The sequence below is a fragment of the Juglans microcarpa x Juglans regia genome, chromosome 5S (assembly GCF_004785595.1).
Source record: "Juglans microcarpa x Juglans regia isolate MS1-56 chromosome 5S, Jm3101_v1.0, whole genome shotgun sequence".
Taxonomy (NCBI): domain Eukaryota; kingdom Viridiplantae; phylum Streptophyta; class Magnoliopsida; order Fagales; family Juglandaceae; genus Juglans; species Juglans microcarpa x Juglans regia.
The window spans coordinates 23572889-23588336 of NC_054603.1; the positions used below are offsets into that span (position 1 = coordinate 23572889).

General features: G+C 38.6%; 1 pseudogene; it reads left to right on the plus strand.

Moving 5' to 3' along the window:
• The window catches only part of LOC121267695, a 31557-nt pseudogene extending 20924 nt beyond the window's left edge, over positions 1-10633 (plus strand).
• Positions 10634-15448: the final 4815 nt, after the last annotated feature.

Genomic DNA, 15448 nt, shown 5'->3' on the forward strand with positions numbered 1-15448 from the left:
CCTCCCCATACAGAATCGACGCAACCCATGCTTGTACGAGGCCCTCACCGTGCACTGCCGCGTCACCCCAGCACCTCCACATAGTTGCCGTCCAGTTCATCCACCAGTCGTAAACATCCGCCCAGACCAGCCACCAGAACTGCGTTCCACAGCCTCCACCCCCACGTAAACTTCTACCCAGACCCGCACCACTGCAAGACTATACCGGAGGTAACCTTGCCGCGACACCTGAAGCAACCTCTCCACTCTCGGAAACAGCCCAAACTGTTGCCACCATCACCAACATCCGTGGGCAGTGGAAACTGCAGTTGCTCTGTTTGAAGTCATGAAGACAGAGCATCCTCGTCCAAACCGAGAGCCATGCCTAGCCATAATTGGGCAGCGACGTCGCAGTCAACAGCAACAGATAAGGCCGGAGTTTAAGCCTCCACTGCCCAGTGATGTACAGCGCCACCGTCTGAAGCCCCCTGCACGCCGCGTGATGCGTACAACTCGCTCTCTCTCTCAGCATTATTCCACCGCGAGCCACTGCAAACCGCCATCTTGCGCGTCGGAAACCACAGTAATAGCAACAGAAATCACAGGCGGTGGCACCCTCGTCACCCCATGCCGATCGGTGAGCCCACTGACTCTCCTCCATATTTGTTCCCTCACGATTGCTCTCTCTCACTCTCCGTGCTCTCTCGCTTATCACCCTCTCTCTATCTCACACACACGCTGCTCTCTCTCTCTCTCTCTCTCTCTCTCAGTGCCATGCTGCCGCGCCGACCAACTTCGACCTCCGCCCACCACACTGCCCGTCGCGCCTCTCCTTCTCTCTCGGTGAGTAGAGACTCTCCTCTGTAGTCTGTCACACGGTTTTAGTCTGGATGTGTTGAAATCTCAGATTTCTTTTGTTTCCTTGCTCTGTTCATGGTTTTTCCCAAAACGCCCTTCTCATTTAGAAGATTTCATGATATTTATAAAGAAATTGTTTTAAGTATATTTATATTACTGCATCTAATTTATAAGTTAGTACGCTTTCTTGGCGTTTGATGTTTATTTTGATATTGAGTTTGATTTATTTGAGATGTTTTTTTTGTAAGTCATGTAAATATTTTAATAAGTTGTAAATTGTAAGTGTAAATTGGCTTTTATATTTTAGAAACTGTTGAAATTTGTTTAAATGAGCTTACTTCTGATGAGTTGGATGTTTAAATTAGATTTGTTGTATTTTACGTTAATGACTTTTCAAGGAACTTTATTTTATGTATTACTATTGCTTAAGAAGCTTATGATGTCCTAATACTTTGTTTGTTGGCAGTATTAAATTATTGTTTTAATAATTTATAGAAAGATGAGTTTTAAATATAATTAAGTTAATTTTTTTTGAAATGAGTTTAAGCAAACGAAGAGTTTTAGTAGGTCCTTTTAGAAGTTTAGTAATGCTTAATGCTTTGTATTGGTGACGATTGACATTCATTCAGCATGATTGTGGAAAGTTTCAGAATAATATTTAAGAAGTTCAGGTAAGCGGGGTTCATATACTAGTTTTGCATAAAAGAAATGAAATGAGGTTGATTTTGAAAATAAGCATGTTTATTTTTTAAAAGAACTCTAAAAACAACCTCAGATGTTTATTTTGCATATGCATAAATTCTGTATAAGAGAATGTATTTTCTGTCATGACTGGTGTAGACATGAGCTAAATTTGTGCATTCTGTTTCTGAACTATGCAAAAAGAGCGAATATGAAAACCTAAAAGTTTTTGCTATGAATAAATGAAGATGTTTTGATTCCGTTTATTTCAAACATGTGAAATGATCTGAAGCTATTCAGTATTTTGTTTTGATATGATGTATCATCTGAAAACTTTGGCATGAAGTTCTGATTTTGTATCTGAATGTGACCTGTTTCCAATAATACTCCGTTCTGTTATGGTATACGGCCCAGCCATAGGTATAATGGTGATTTATAACCCTACCACGGGGGTGAAACATGGTATATGGCCCATTTACGGGTATAATGGTGGTTTATAACCCTACCACGGGGGTTAAACATGGTAATTGTCCCGATGTGATGCTGTGAGATGAAATGAATATAATGTTTCAGTTTGGATATGTCAAAGGATTTTCTTTTTGGGAACAAGTTTGTTTTTCTGAAAATTTCGCTCTGATGTTTTGTACCAAGTTTGTTTATACATTCCGAAAGTAAATATGTTGTTTCTGCATTCTAAAAGTAAATATTTTGTTCTGCATACTGGACTTTATAACTGCTCATATTTACATGCTAGTATATGCTCTCTGCTTGCTGAGTTGTTGATAACTCACCCCTTATCTCCACAATATTTTTTTCAGATGATTTTGAATATTTCAGCTGGGAATCAAGATTTTGAAGATTTGGGTGAGATGATTTAAGAGTAGTGGATTAAGTATAAAAAGTTTTCGTTGAGTATTGGTGATTTTTATTAAGAAAGGTTATTGTGTTATGATGACTTGGCATTTTAGAAAATTGGTTATTTTGAAGAAATTAGTTTGAATTGAAATTTCTTTATGATATTGAAAATTTGGAGTCTATAATTATATTATTGAAATGTGAGAATAAATAACTCTCCAACCCGTGCAGGACCGAGGCATTACAGGTAAAGTTTGTTCCATTCTTAAAATTTCTGAGTAAATACGTAACTTTCAAGATATTGTTCTGATTATGTGGACACTGCGCAGACAATTGAGGGATTAATTGACACTGGAGATAGCGAACAAATTTTCCAGAAGGCAAACAGCAACAAGGGCGAGGACAGGTTTGTCATTTCCCTTTTTTTAGTTCAAATTTGACTGTAATATTCTCATGAACTACTTAAGGAGCTATAATTTTTAGAAACAATTTCGGCTAACCTACATTCTACCCTTGAAAAGCTAGGCTGGACTAGAAAATCTGTTTAGATTATCTTTTTTTTTTTTTTTTTTTTTTTTTTTTTTTTTTTTTTTTTTTTGAGTGGGCGTAACACTCCTCATAGGGTTAAGAATGTCATGTCATACCACTAGATATAAAAGTCCAAAAATTTATTACCTTAAAACATAACTGAAAATTCTATTAAAGTATAATATTGAATGCACCAAAATCAAATAAACTGAAACTAAATAAATATGCTCAATGTCACCATGTCAACACCAACCAAATCCTAGCAAACTGTGTGAAAAACTTATTATATGCTTGATTAAGTCATGGTCGCAACTACTAGCTGGTTTTGGCCTGCCAACTTATCCCCATCACGATGATCTGGGACATATAAAACATAAAAATAAAAATGATTCGAATACTCAATAAATAATACATCATAGAGTAAAATATTTTTAATCAGGTTTCATACGAAATCACACTTCAATACATTTAAGCATTGTGCACACATCATAAAACATTAATCTTTAAAATTTACATTCGTAGTGGTCCACGCATATATTAACCCTTGTGTGTGCAAGGTTGTGCAGCATGGCCACAAGGGGTAGGTACTGCATCAGGCTGTATGTAAGCATCCTAACTGGTTAATCCTTCTTAACCTCCTTCAGTGTGGCTTTTACATCTACCCATAGCATTGGTACCTCCAAGTGAAGTAAAATTAGTACTAAAGTTTATATCCTAATGGGTTAAAATCAGTTCTAATTCATTATAACTCCCAAGTCATGTAACATCAGTCCTAAAGTTTTCTCAACTCAGGGACGTAACTGTAGAATCTAGAAATTGCTGGAAGTCGATGATCATTTGCTCGTTCAAAACCTTAACACATTTGAGCCCTAGTTTCTGTGAATTTTGCTATGTTCCATACCATACCCACTGTAAGGCCTAGTTTTTTTTTTCTCTTCTTTGTGAAGCCCAAATCGTGCGCAAGGGCCAGGCCCCTTTCTTTGGAGGAGTGCGAAACGACACCGTTTTGGGAGGGGTAAGTTTCTTCTTCCTTTTCCTTTCCCTCCCCCAATCCCTTCTTCCCCCTTCTTTCGGTTTCTTTTTCCTCTGTTTTGCCCCCGTGTCCCTCTCCTTCCCATAACCCACTCACCTTCCCGAATCCCTCTATTCTCTTTGTTGAGTTTGTTTTGTGGTTCCGAATCCCATGCCCTAAATTTCCTCCGTTTTCCTTTGCCCTCACTTTCAGTTTTTCTCTCATAGTCGACGTCTCTCTCTCGCGTTCCGCTATTTCTGTAGTTGGTGTTCTCTCTTCAGACTCGGCTCTTCTCTCCCTCTTGCGCAGTGTTTCTTCTTCAGGTCTCTCTCTCTCTCTCTCTCTCTCTCTCTCTCTCTCATTTTACACCTTGTTTCCGAAACTCGAGGCCCTCATTGTCGGCATTCTCTCTTTCTCTCCACTGCAGTTTTTCTTTTGTTTGTTGTGTAACTGTTGTGCTACTTGTTCGTTAATCCTTGAAGCCTTGTAACCATCGAAGCCACCACTGGAGACACTTTTATTCACCGGTAACCCATTCTTTTTCTCTGTTTCTCTCGCCCGCACACACACATTCACCTCAATTAATTTATTTCACTCCAATGAAATTTCTGGGTCATGTTTTCATTTAGTGTAGTCCGTGGGTTTTTCTTTGGGCATTTTTTTTGTATAAGCGAACACCATGTGTTGGAATGTTCTGAGTTTTGAAGTGTTTGGGTTGGATGTGCAGTAAACCAAATGGATACTCGGAGTTGAGTAGGTGTTGTTTTTGTACTGTTCGAGTTTTTTTTTTTACAACCGTTGGAGTGGAGGTTAAATTATTTGGAGCAATATTATTGTTGTTTTGGTTGAGTTGTAGGTGATTGCTTGGAGTTAGGGGCCATTGAAGTGGGATTGATATTTTATTTTTTGTGTTTGATGTTGACTTTGGTGGGTGTTTAGGATAATATCAAAGATTAGTATATGGTACTTTGGGTTGAAATGCGGGCTGTCCAATTTACTATATGTTTGTCCTAGTAAGTTGTTTTTGCTATAATATATGGGTTGGGATTATATGATTTAATTATTAGATGGAGGTTATGCCAATGGTCGTTTAATACTCAGTGTATTTATATTATTTTTTTATGAATAGGTGACGAGATTGATAGAGATCATTTTCAAGGCTTAGATAATACGCTACAGGAGTCAGGTAAGCGGGGTTCCTATGCTAGGTTTTATACAAGTTAATAAGACTGAGGTTGATCTTCTGAAAACTTGCATATTTTGTGATGAGATGAGAACTTGGGAAAACAAAGATCAACCTCAGTCGCTTATTTGCATTATTCATGAAATCTGTGTGAAAAAGGAAAAATACTTTCTGACATGCATTGTGTAGACATGAGCTAAATTCTGTCATGTGGTTTCAGAAATCTGAAAAATGAGCGATATTGAGAATTTGAAAATTGTGCATTTATTTAGAAAGATGTTTTGGCTTTTGTTTTCAGTGTGTGTAAACGGGCTGATTCTGTTTTGGTATTCTGTATTATTTTGATATAACATCTGAAAACCTTTGGCATGGTGTACATGATTTTGTATCTGACTCTGTCTCTGCTTTGCTCTGTTTTGGGTTGGTACCAACTTCTCTGTCTCTGAGTGCACCCACTTTGAAAACAAAGTAGTTTTATTGTGGTCTTTCATGTGTGCACACTCGGGGCTCCGAGAAGAATAAAGGAAAGATTCACCTCTGTCTCTGCCTGGTTTGGCCACTGGGGTTAGCACAACCCTACCAGGGGGTGAAACATGGTCTCTGCTCTGTGTGATGCTCTGTTTTGATGTGATAATGATACTCAGTTTGTGTTATGCCAAAGTATTACAGTTTTACTTGTCTTAAAACCATTGCTCTGTTACATTTGGAAAATATATATTTTTTTGTTCTGCAAGATAACTCTGTAAAATATTTTGTTTTGCATATTGCACTTGGTAAATGCTCATATTTGCACGCTAGCATATGTCTCTTGCTTACTGAGTTGTTGATAACTCACCCCTATCTTCATAATATTTTCAGATGATGTGGTTAGTCCAACTGAGGATCGGGTTTAGTTTGGTGAGCATGATTAAGCCGAGGAGGGGATGTTAAGAGAAGGAATTCTGATGTCCTTCAGATTTAATGTCTCTTAGATTTAATTTTATCTTGGGTTAGTAAGACTCGTTAAGTTATCAGTTTGGTTTGTTATGACTACCGGGAGATTGTGGACTCCTTAGTTTATTTTTTTGTTCTGTTGCAATATTGGTTTTATGGAGTTTCCAGGTGTTTATTTGGAAGACTTGAGTTTAAGTTTTGATAATAAAGTTTTGATGGAGATTTATTTTAGTTGTGTCGGAATTTGTATTTATAAGTCACAGGTAGTAATTCTCCAAGCCACCCGGGTTTGGGGCGTTACACCCACAAATCATGATGGTGAAATCCTATTGAAAACTTATTAAAAAACCATGAAATTTATTCTAGACTCATATTCAACATACAAATATTTTGGCAAGACAGAAACCAAAATTACTTTTCTAGATTTTACGGTAAATTTGGCAGACTGGAGTCTCAATTTACATAAAGCTGAAATTTTAACAATGATACGAATATAGATTTTTACTTATCAAAAAAAAAAAAAAAAAAGCAATGATGCAATATGGATGTTCAGTAGAACATAACTGAAAATTAGAATTTCGGATCATGTAGTTTTTTTTATAAAAATTAAAACGTAACTTGGGTGTAACATTAAACCCATAATTTCTAGAGAAACATACCTGAGACCCCATATATGTGAAAAATAGAAAACCTATCTCAATGACACCTCCAAATGACGAAATTGTGACAGAGCAAACTAACATATTAAATAACAAGGCCTATTAATCTCTTTGACAAAAAAATTAAATATTCGTACAAATTCAATCCCTCTAAAACCTATACTTTACCCTGAATCAACCCGAGAATTCATGTTTTATTATGATCTGAAAAACTTGATAAAACTAAACCACATTTCCTTCCTCGAATTTTATGTTTCTTCTCTTCTCCATTTTAGCCAAAATTCTTTAACTGCGTGGCCAAAATCCTTTCTTTTAAAATACATGATTCCTTACCATGATTGAGGCTTGCTAGGTCATTTGTGAAAAGTCAACTCTATGCGCAATAAAAATATGTGCTTGATCCCGCGCACCTTGAAAACCAAGTTCTAACCATATTTATCAAATCCTCAATTCCAGCCTCTATCTTATTGTAAACTTCAATGTCTAACATTTATCTACACTATTTTTAGGCTTAAGAACACATTATGCATATAAATTGTAGCTTTCCAAAATGGGAAACCGAAGGTTTCCTAATTGGGCACCTTCCAAAAATGGGAACTCTAACTTTACCAATTATAGGTATGGATAGTCGGGGTGTTGCGGGGGGGGGGGGGGGGGGGGGGTTGTTCAAGATGTTCTGGGTCAGAGGTCGCTACATCAACATTTACGTGAAGATAAAAGTCATTCGCTCAAATTGCTCACATCATTTATTCTTTGGTTGTATTTGCAGATAATGGCCACTGTGGCAGAAATTCACGAGTGCCATGATGCGGTTAGAGCAGTAGAGAGGAAGCTTCTTGATTTACAGCAGGTACTATTATTGGTTGGTTGCATTGATGTGCATCAAGATGTTAGTTTATAGTACAATGAATCTATGCAACCTAGATTTCTGGACTTTCCTGATAGCTTCTCCCTATTTTCAATGCTTATACAGTTAAATGGGAAGACTTTTTAACCTAAATAGCAATCTGCTTTCTGAATTTTGCTTCATGGGTTTCTCGACATGTATAAACAGTTCATCAAATATAAACAGTTTATTTGATGATTAGTTTGGCTTATGCTAATGCAAGGCCGAGTTTAGTTTACCCACCCGTGGGTAGCCCAAGTGGTAAGGGCGAACTTGTGTGCTTGAGCCCCATGTCACAGGTTCGATTCCTCCTGGGGATCAAACTGCAATTTAAGTGGGAGGCCATGGCGGTGAGTTGCTGTACTGGTCTCTCCGGGGGTTTAGGTTTCATGGGTGAGTCCTATGAGCTCTGTCGTGGGGTGGTTCTCCCGACATAAAAAAAAAAAAAATAATAAAGGTCGAGTCTAGTCAAATGGCTCATTAGCAGTGTTTGATCATTTTACTTGCCATAGTGTCATTGAGAGTCCAACATGATGGGAAAAGCAGTTATATAGTCTTCTTAGGGAAGTGCCAGCGAGACAGCTCCATTGGAAGAGGAAGAGAAGTTCATTTACACTCATTGAAAAGGAGGGTTTTAGGAGTTCACGGCTATTAATGCACATGTAGGAATGTTGTTAATGTATCAAAGTGTCAATACATGAAAGCCTTTAGTGGTCAGTTGGAAAATGATCATAACAATAGTGCTAAAGGGTCTCTAGTTAATTCATGTTTTGGCATCAAAAGTCATATTGTAGAGGTTGAGGCCTTGCTTCCTTTCATGGGGTTTTTTTGGTGATGAACTCTGCATTGTAATAGATTGAGAGCTTTTGTCCTGGTCTAGGAGTTGTCATCCTTTTTTTACACTTCTCAATCTTCTTTCAAGTTGTCATAGAGGCTTTCAATAAAATGTTTTCAGCTACTATTGATGAAGGTGTGCTTATCATTTCCTCCCTTTTGTTTGCTAATGATACCTGTATATTTAGGAGTGAACCAGGACAACCTCCGCTCTTTGAGGGCTCCTTTTTAATACTTTCAAGCTCTTTTCGGGTTGAAAGTGAATTTGGTTAAGTTAGAGTTGGTTCCTGTGGGTAATGTTTCTAATCTGGATAGTCTAGCTAGCATATTGGAGTGCAAGGTATTCTCTTTGCCTATGAAATATCTTAACCTTCCTTTGGGATGGAGTGATTGAGAAGATTGAGCACTGATTGGCTAGTTGGACGAGGATGTAACTGTAGGATCAATTTGATTAAGAGCATCATTTCTGATATTTTTTGTCCTATTCCCGCTTCCCAATAGCATGGCCAACCAAATTGCGGAGCAACGGGAGACTTTTATTGAGTGGGTTTGTTGAATAGTTCAAATTTCACCTAGTAAATTGAGCCGAGGTGTGCTCTTCAAATGTTGAGGGTTGATCAGGACTTTTCAACTTGCTTTTGTTCAATCAGGCTCTACTAGAGAAGTAGCTTTGATGTCACCAATGTGAGAGGGAGACCTTTGGGAAAATTCTAGTGGATTCTAAATTTTGTTGTGCTTGGGGTGAATGGTTTTCTAATGTGGTACATGGCCCCCATGGGGTGGAAATATGGAAAAATATATATAAAAAAAAGTATTGGCGGATATTTCTACTTATAACAGACTTGATGCGGGTGATGGCTTTGGGACTTGATTGTAGCATGACTTTTGGTGTGGTGATAGAGCCCCCAAGGAAGCTTTCCCAGTGGTGTATAGTAATGCGCACAACAAACTTAATGGCTGATCTAGTTAGTTATCCAGTGGCACCCCTCAGTGGAATATTAGCTTTTCTAAAGTGGCTCAGGACTGGAGAGTAATGCATTCACGGAGTTCTTCAATCTCTTGACCTACTAGAGTATGCTTTGGAGGTATAGATAAGATTCTTTGGGCCTTTTTCAAGAAAGGGAAGTTAATGATTCGGTCTTTCTACACGTTCCTTATACTTTGGGATACCTTCCCTTGGAGGAGTATTTGGCGGACTAAGGCCCCCTTGAGTGTGGCTTTCTCTGTTTCAACAGCCTAAGGGAAGATCCTGACCCTGGGTAACTTAAGGAACATTATATCAATAGGGTTTGATGCTTGGACAATGTGAACTTAATACAGATTGCAAGTCTTGGACACAAGAGCAGCTATTTTGCTTGAAAATATTCATTTTGTTTTAGTTATAAAAAACATATTCATTTTGTTTTCATACTTTCTTTTATGCAAACACACGAACATGTAAACCAAAAATGACTAATTGCATTCTATTCCTTTTAACATATCTATTTATATTGAACATGCGACAGACAAATGAATCGAATGGAGGAATGCTAGGAGTGTGCATGTGTCTAGAGAGAGAGAGAGAGAGAGAGACATTTGGATGGTATTTTGATTAAATCCCATGTCTATTTCAGATATTTTTGGATATGGCGGTGTTGGTGGATGCACAAGGGGACATGCTCAACAACATAGAATCACATGTAATTGAACTGCGCTCTTGAAGGTTGACCTTCTGAATTTCTTCGAAGAGTAGACATTGCTAGGGAATAATTGAATGAAATAACGTAGATTATCAATCCCTGAGTAGCCTTGTTTGGGTAGATAACCCCTTGAACAATGTGTCTTCAGTCTCTTCTTTCCAGGTTTCAAGTGCGGTAGATCATGTGAATCAAGGGAATACTGCCCTCCAAAAGGCCAAGTCGGTTCAGAAGAACTCCAGGAAATGGATGTGCATTGCAATTATCATCCTTCTTATCATTGTTGCAATCATTGTTGTAGCCGTGATCAAGCCTTGGAATAGCAACAAGGGTGCTTAGCTGCTCATCTGTCTCCTTACTGTATAAATGTACGAGGTAACCATTAATGCGTTTGGACTCCACCCGGCAATTTCTCTTCATTGTTTGTGTTCCATGCTTTAAACTCAACGTATAATTGTCCGTCTATTTTGTGATTCGGTTTGTGTGTTTATAATTGGAAATGTAATATTATCATACCCATTTTATAAAAAGTTTATTTTTATTGGTCAAGCTTTCATCTTGATGGATGTCTAACTTGAGGTCATTATTATGTACAGAACCCCTTCGGAATGGTCGTCTGTTCTGGGGGCTTTAACAGCCACCAATAAAATACACCATGTCAGCAAATTCTATGCAAATACAGTAAGATGCTGCACATCTGATAAAATCAAGACTCCAAAATTCTACACAGAACCCCTTCTAGCACCGCCGCACAACGCTGTTGAAAGTTCCAGCCCATTGAAAGTTCCGTCGCCCATGAAGGGAAGAAACTTGAAAATAATTTTTGGGGAAGAAATAGATTATTGTTCTAATTGGGGAAGAAACTGATTGATTGATTATTGTTCACTTTAGGGCCGATAGGGTTGATCAATTAGGAAGAAGCTGATTATTCTTCACATGGGGGCACTGACTAGGAATAAACTCGAACAAGCTAGAAATCCAATCGAACAAGCCACGGGTTCAGAGTATTATCAACATTATGGATTAACACAATAGTTCAAACAAAGATGAACAAGCCCGAAACCCAATCGAAATTTACAAACTTGTTCATATGAATATCAGTACCAATTAAACTCAGAAACAACCAACTGTAACAGGTTGAATGTACATGGAAAAAAGAGGGAACGTAGGTGCTGAGAACTTGAATGAATTCACTGTAATTTCTATAAAAACAAGCCTTCTTCGAGGGAGGCGACCTCCAATTGCAGGAAACAATAGAATATTCTAGATGATTGATAACTAACTCTGTCAGAGACAGACTACAAATACTAGTAAAGTAAAAATACTAAAATGCCCTTGTTCTCTTGTATTACATCAGGTAAGAAATAAAGATGAAATAAACGAAGGGCCTTGAACTCCAAACTGACCCACGACCCCTTTCTACCGTAGAGCCCATTAGCCATTCATTCCATATTAGCCCACGTAAGCCCATAACAAATTAATGTCTAGGGTTTCTTCTCATTCTCAATTTCGTAAGTCTTCCCGATTGCCTCTTCTTCTTCACTCAAGCCTTTGCCCCCAATACTTCTCATGTCGTGCCCATGGTTGTGTAACAAATTCCCCTTCCCTTAGAGAACCTTGCCTACAAGGTAAGGAAATTCCTTGCAAAGCTTGTAGTACAGTTCCAAAAGATTTGTTCTTTACCTTCCGCATTCTCCTCGTGATGATTTCTTCAGGTGAGGGTTTGAAAACCCCTTTTGAATTTACTGGTGGCAGTGTTGGTAAAGGGTTGATGTTCTGACCAATTTTCCTTTTCAGCTGCGACACGTGAAAGACGTTGTGAATCTGGGCCGTGCTAGGCAGTTGAAGGTGATAAGCAACTTCACTGATCTTCTGTAGAACCTGAAATGGGCCATAATAGCGAGGAGCAAGTTTAAGGTTCTGCATGTGCTAAACTGAGCACTGTCTGTAAGGTTGCAGACGGAGATAGACCCAATCTCCTACCAGGTAGTTTTGTTATTTTTTGTGTTGATCTGCATATTTTTTCATACGTTCCTGAGCTCTAACCAAGTTTTGTTTCAGAAGGTGCCAAAGTTCATCTCTTTGTTGTAATCTCAACTTCCCCTACCTTTGCTGAGTTGGTTATGTAGCTCATTAGTTTAGGTGGTTTATAGCCGTAAAGTGCCTCAAAGGGGGTCACTTTTGTGGGAGCATGTTGGTTGGAATTGTAGCACCATTCGGCCAAGGCCACCCAGTTAGACCAGTCTTTAGGGTTGTCACTCACATAGCTGCGTAGGTAATTCTCAACCCATTTGTTCGCTGCCTCGGTCTGCCCATCCGTTGGGGGGTGGTAGGCAGTGCTAAAAGCCAATTGAACACCCTGTAGAGTGAACAGCTCTCTCCAAAACTTGCTTGTAAAAGTTGTGTCTCTATCCGAGACAATGAAATGGGGCATTCCATGTAATTTAAACACATGTTTCATGAACAATTGTGCCACCACCTTAGCTATGTAAGGGTGTGAAATAGGGACAAAATGGACATATTTTGTGAATCTGTCCACCACTACCCACAGTGCATTGAACCCATGAGAATGTGGTAATCCTTCCACAAAGTCCATGGATATATCTGTCCATGGGCTGGATGGTATTGGAAGGGGTTGTAGGAGAGCACTTGGGAGGGTGTTATCCACCTTCATTGTCTGACACGTGTCACAATTCCTCAAGAAAGTTTTTAGATCAGCCTTGAGTCCTGGCAATAAAAGTCCTTAGTCAGCCTATGTAAAGTCTTGTCAAAACCCAAATGGCCCCCCATAGGGCTGCTATGCACTAGTTGTAAAACCTTGGTCATGAATTCTGAGTTTGCAGGAACATAAATTCTGTTTTTATAGAATAAGAGCCCTTCTCTCATAGAATATTGGCTTGCTAAGTTGCCCCCTTGGAACCTTTTGAGTAATAACTACACTACATCATCTAAATCATAGAGACCCTTCACTTCAGTAACCCAATCCCAAGTCGGGAGAGAGATTAGAGCCATATTGTTCCATCCCTTGCCTAGATAAGGCATCTGCCACCAAGTTTTCTTTGCCCTTCTTGTACTCCACAAGAAAATCATATCGCATTAGTTTTAGGATCCATTTCTGCTGCATGGGGGTACCCACCCTTTGATCAAGTAGAAATTGAAGACTTTGATGGTCAGTTTTGACCACAAAGGGGTGACACCACTTGTAACAGGTTGAATGTAAATGGAAAAAAGAGGGAACGTAGGTGCTGAGAACTTGAATGATTTCACTGTAATTTTTGTAAAAACAAGCCTTCTTCGAGGGAGGAGACCTCCAATTGCAGGAAACAATAGAATATCCTAGATGATTGATAACTAACTCTGTCAGAGACAGACTACAAATACTAGTAAAGCAAAAATACTAAAATGCCCTTGTTCTCTTGTATTACATCAAGTAAGAAATAAAGATGAAATAAACGAAGGGCCTTGAACTCCAAACTGACCCACGACCCCTTTCTACCGTAGGGCCCATTAGCCATTCTTTCCATATTAGTCCATGTAAGCCCATAACAAATTAATGTCTAGGGTTTCTTCTCATTCCCAATTTCGTAAGTCTTCCCAATTGCCTCTTCTTCTTCACGCAAGCCTTTGCTCTCCCTTATTTCCTTTTCTCGCAAAACAAACACTAAATTTCACCAGCCCCAATGGGTTATTATCATATTCGAGCAAGATAGGAAGAAATAAAAAAAACAACTTTAGGATTCATGCATTACTAATTCTTGGAAATGCCTTTTGGACTCAGGAATGCTCTTATCTACTAAGGTGAACAAGTTCACTTACCTTTAGGAGATTTGTAGTTGTCTTTTTTATGACATATTGATGGGCAATGATACACTCATAATTTTTTTTATAGCCCATTTCACAATTAACTAATGTAAGCATGCCCTAAGGTTAACTACTTATTAAATGAATAGCTGTTGCACAAGAGGACTTCCAAAAAGCTCAGTACAACCTTTAAAACCCCATTTGTGTCGACCTCTCTTGATTTCAACGAAGTTGTTTTTGTTCTCGAGTATGATTCTTTAGATCTCGTTTGGTTATATAAACCATCTCAACTTATTTCATCTAATCTCATTATGAAAACTTTCTCCGAATTCCAAAATAAATATAATATTAAAAAATTATATTATAACAATATTTTATTCGACTTTCAATTTTCATCTCATCTGTAACGCCCCGGTCCCGGATGGGTTGGAGAGTTGCCTCTTAATACTTAAAATCATATCTCACTATACAAATATAAACTCAAATTCCTCAATTACTCATAGACCTCATTGCTTTAAACCATTTACTCCCAAAATAAAGAACTAAGAATACGACAAAGTCTCAAAATACATGCCCACTTCCCAAAATACTAAGTCAACAGAGCAAAACGAAACTATTCAATAAAAATTCTTCAATAACAAGCACCCTCTTTGTATCTAATATAATATGCTCACAAAGGCTTACCCATGCTTCTTATTCTTGAACCTCCGTTGAAGTATCCAAAATATCTGAAAAATGTTGTGGAGATAAGGGGTGAGTTATCAACAACTCAGTAAGTAGAGGACATATACTAGCGTGCAAACATGAGCATTTATAGAGTACAGTATGTAGAACAAAATATTTTTCAGAGTTATCATTCAGAACAAAACATGTTTTTTAAACGTAACAGAGTGATGGTTTTAATACATATGTAACCCAGAGTACTTTGGCATAACATAACCTGTGATAATCGGGCTTTAGGCCCAGCCCCTTTTAAGTCAGGACGAAGCCCAGCCCACGAGCTCAAGTGGAGGGACGGACGGCGTCGTTTAGGTGAGTTTCCCTCTGCTGCATTGTTTTTCTTCCCCACGATTTCTCCCCTCTGCACCTCATTTTTCTGCACATCACACTAACCGTGCGCACCAACCCCTCCATAATCCTAGCAGTTGATCTTCATCTCTCACCACACTCAAGAATCGGTTTGGCTCACTTCGGCAGTCATTGCAACCGGATCCTCTCATCCATTTTTTTTTCTTCTCATCTTCTCCATATCTTCACCGTCCGCTCGACTCAGGGGTTTCGAATTTCAAACTGTTTCTCCACTGCAATTTCATTCGGTTTTTGAACAAAACTTGGTAATTTCTTCTTCTATTATGGCTTTTCTTTTTCCTTTATGGTTATTCTTCTTTCTTTTCTCTGTTCTACTAGTTCTTACTCGTGCGGGTCTCCTTCCATTTTCGGTTTCTGCCGTGTTTTGATCACACGCACACACACACTGCTTGGCTTGCTGAGCCGAACATCAGAAGTGTAGTCTTGCTCATCTCCCACCATTCATTTCCAGTCTCATTTTTATTTTTTTTTCGT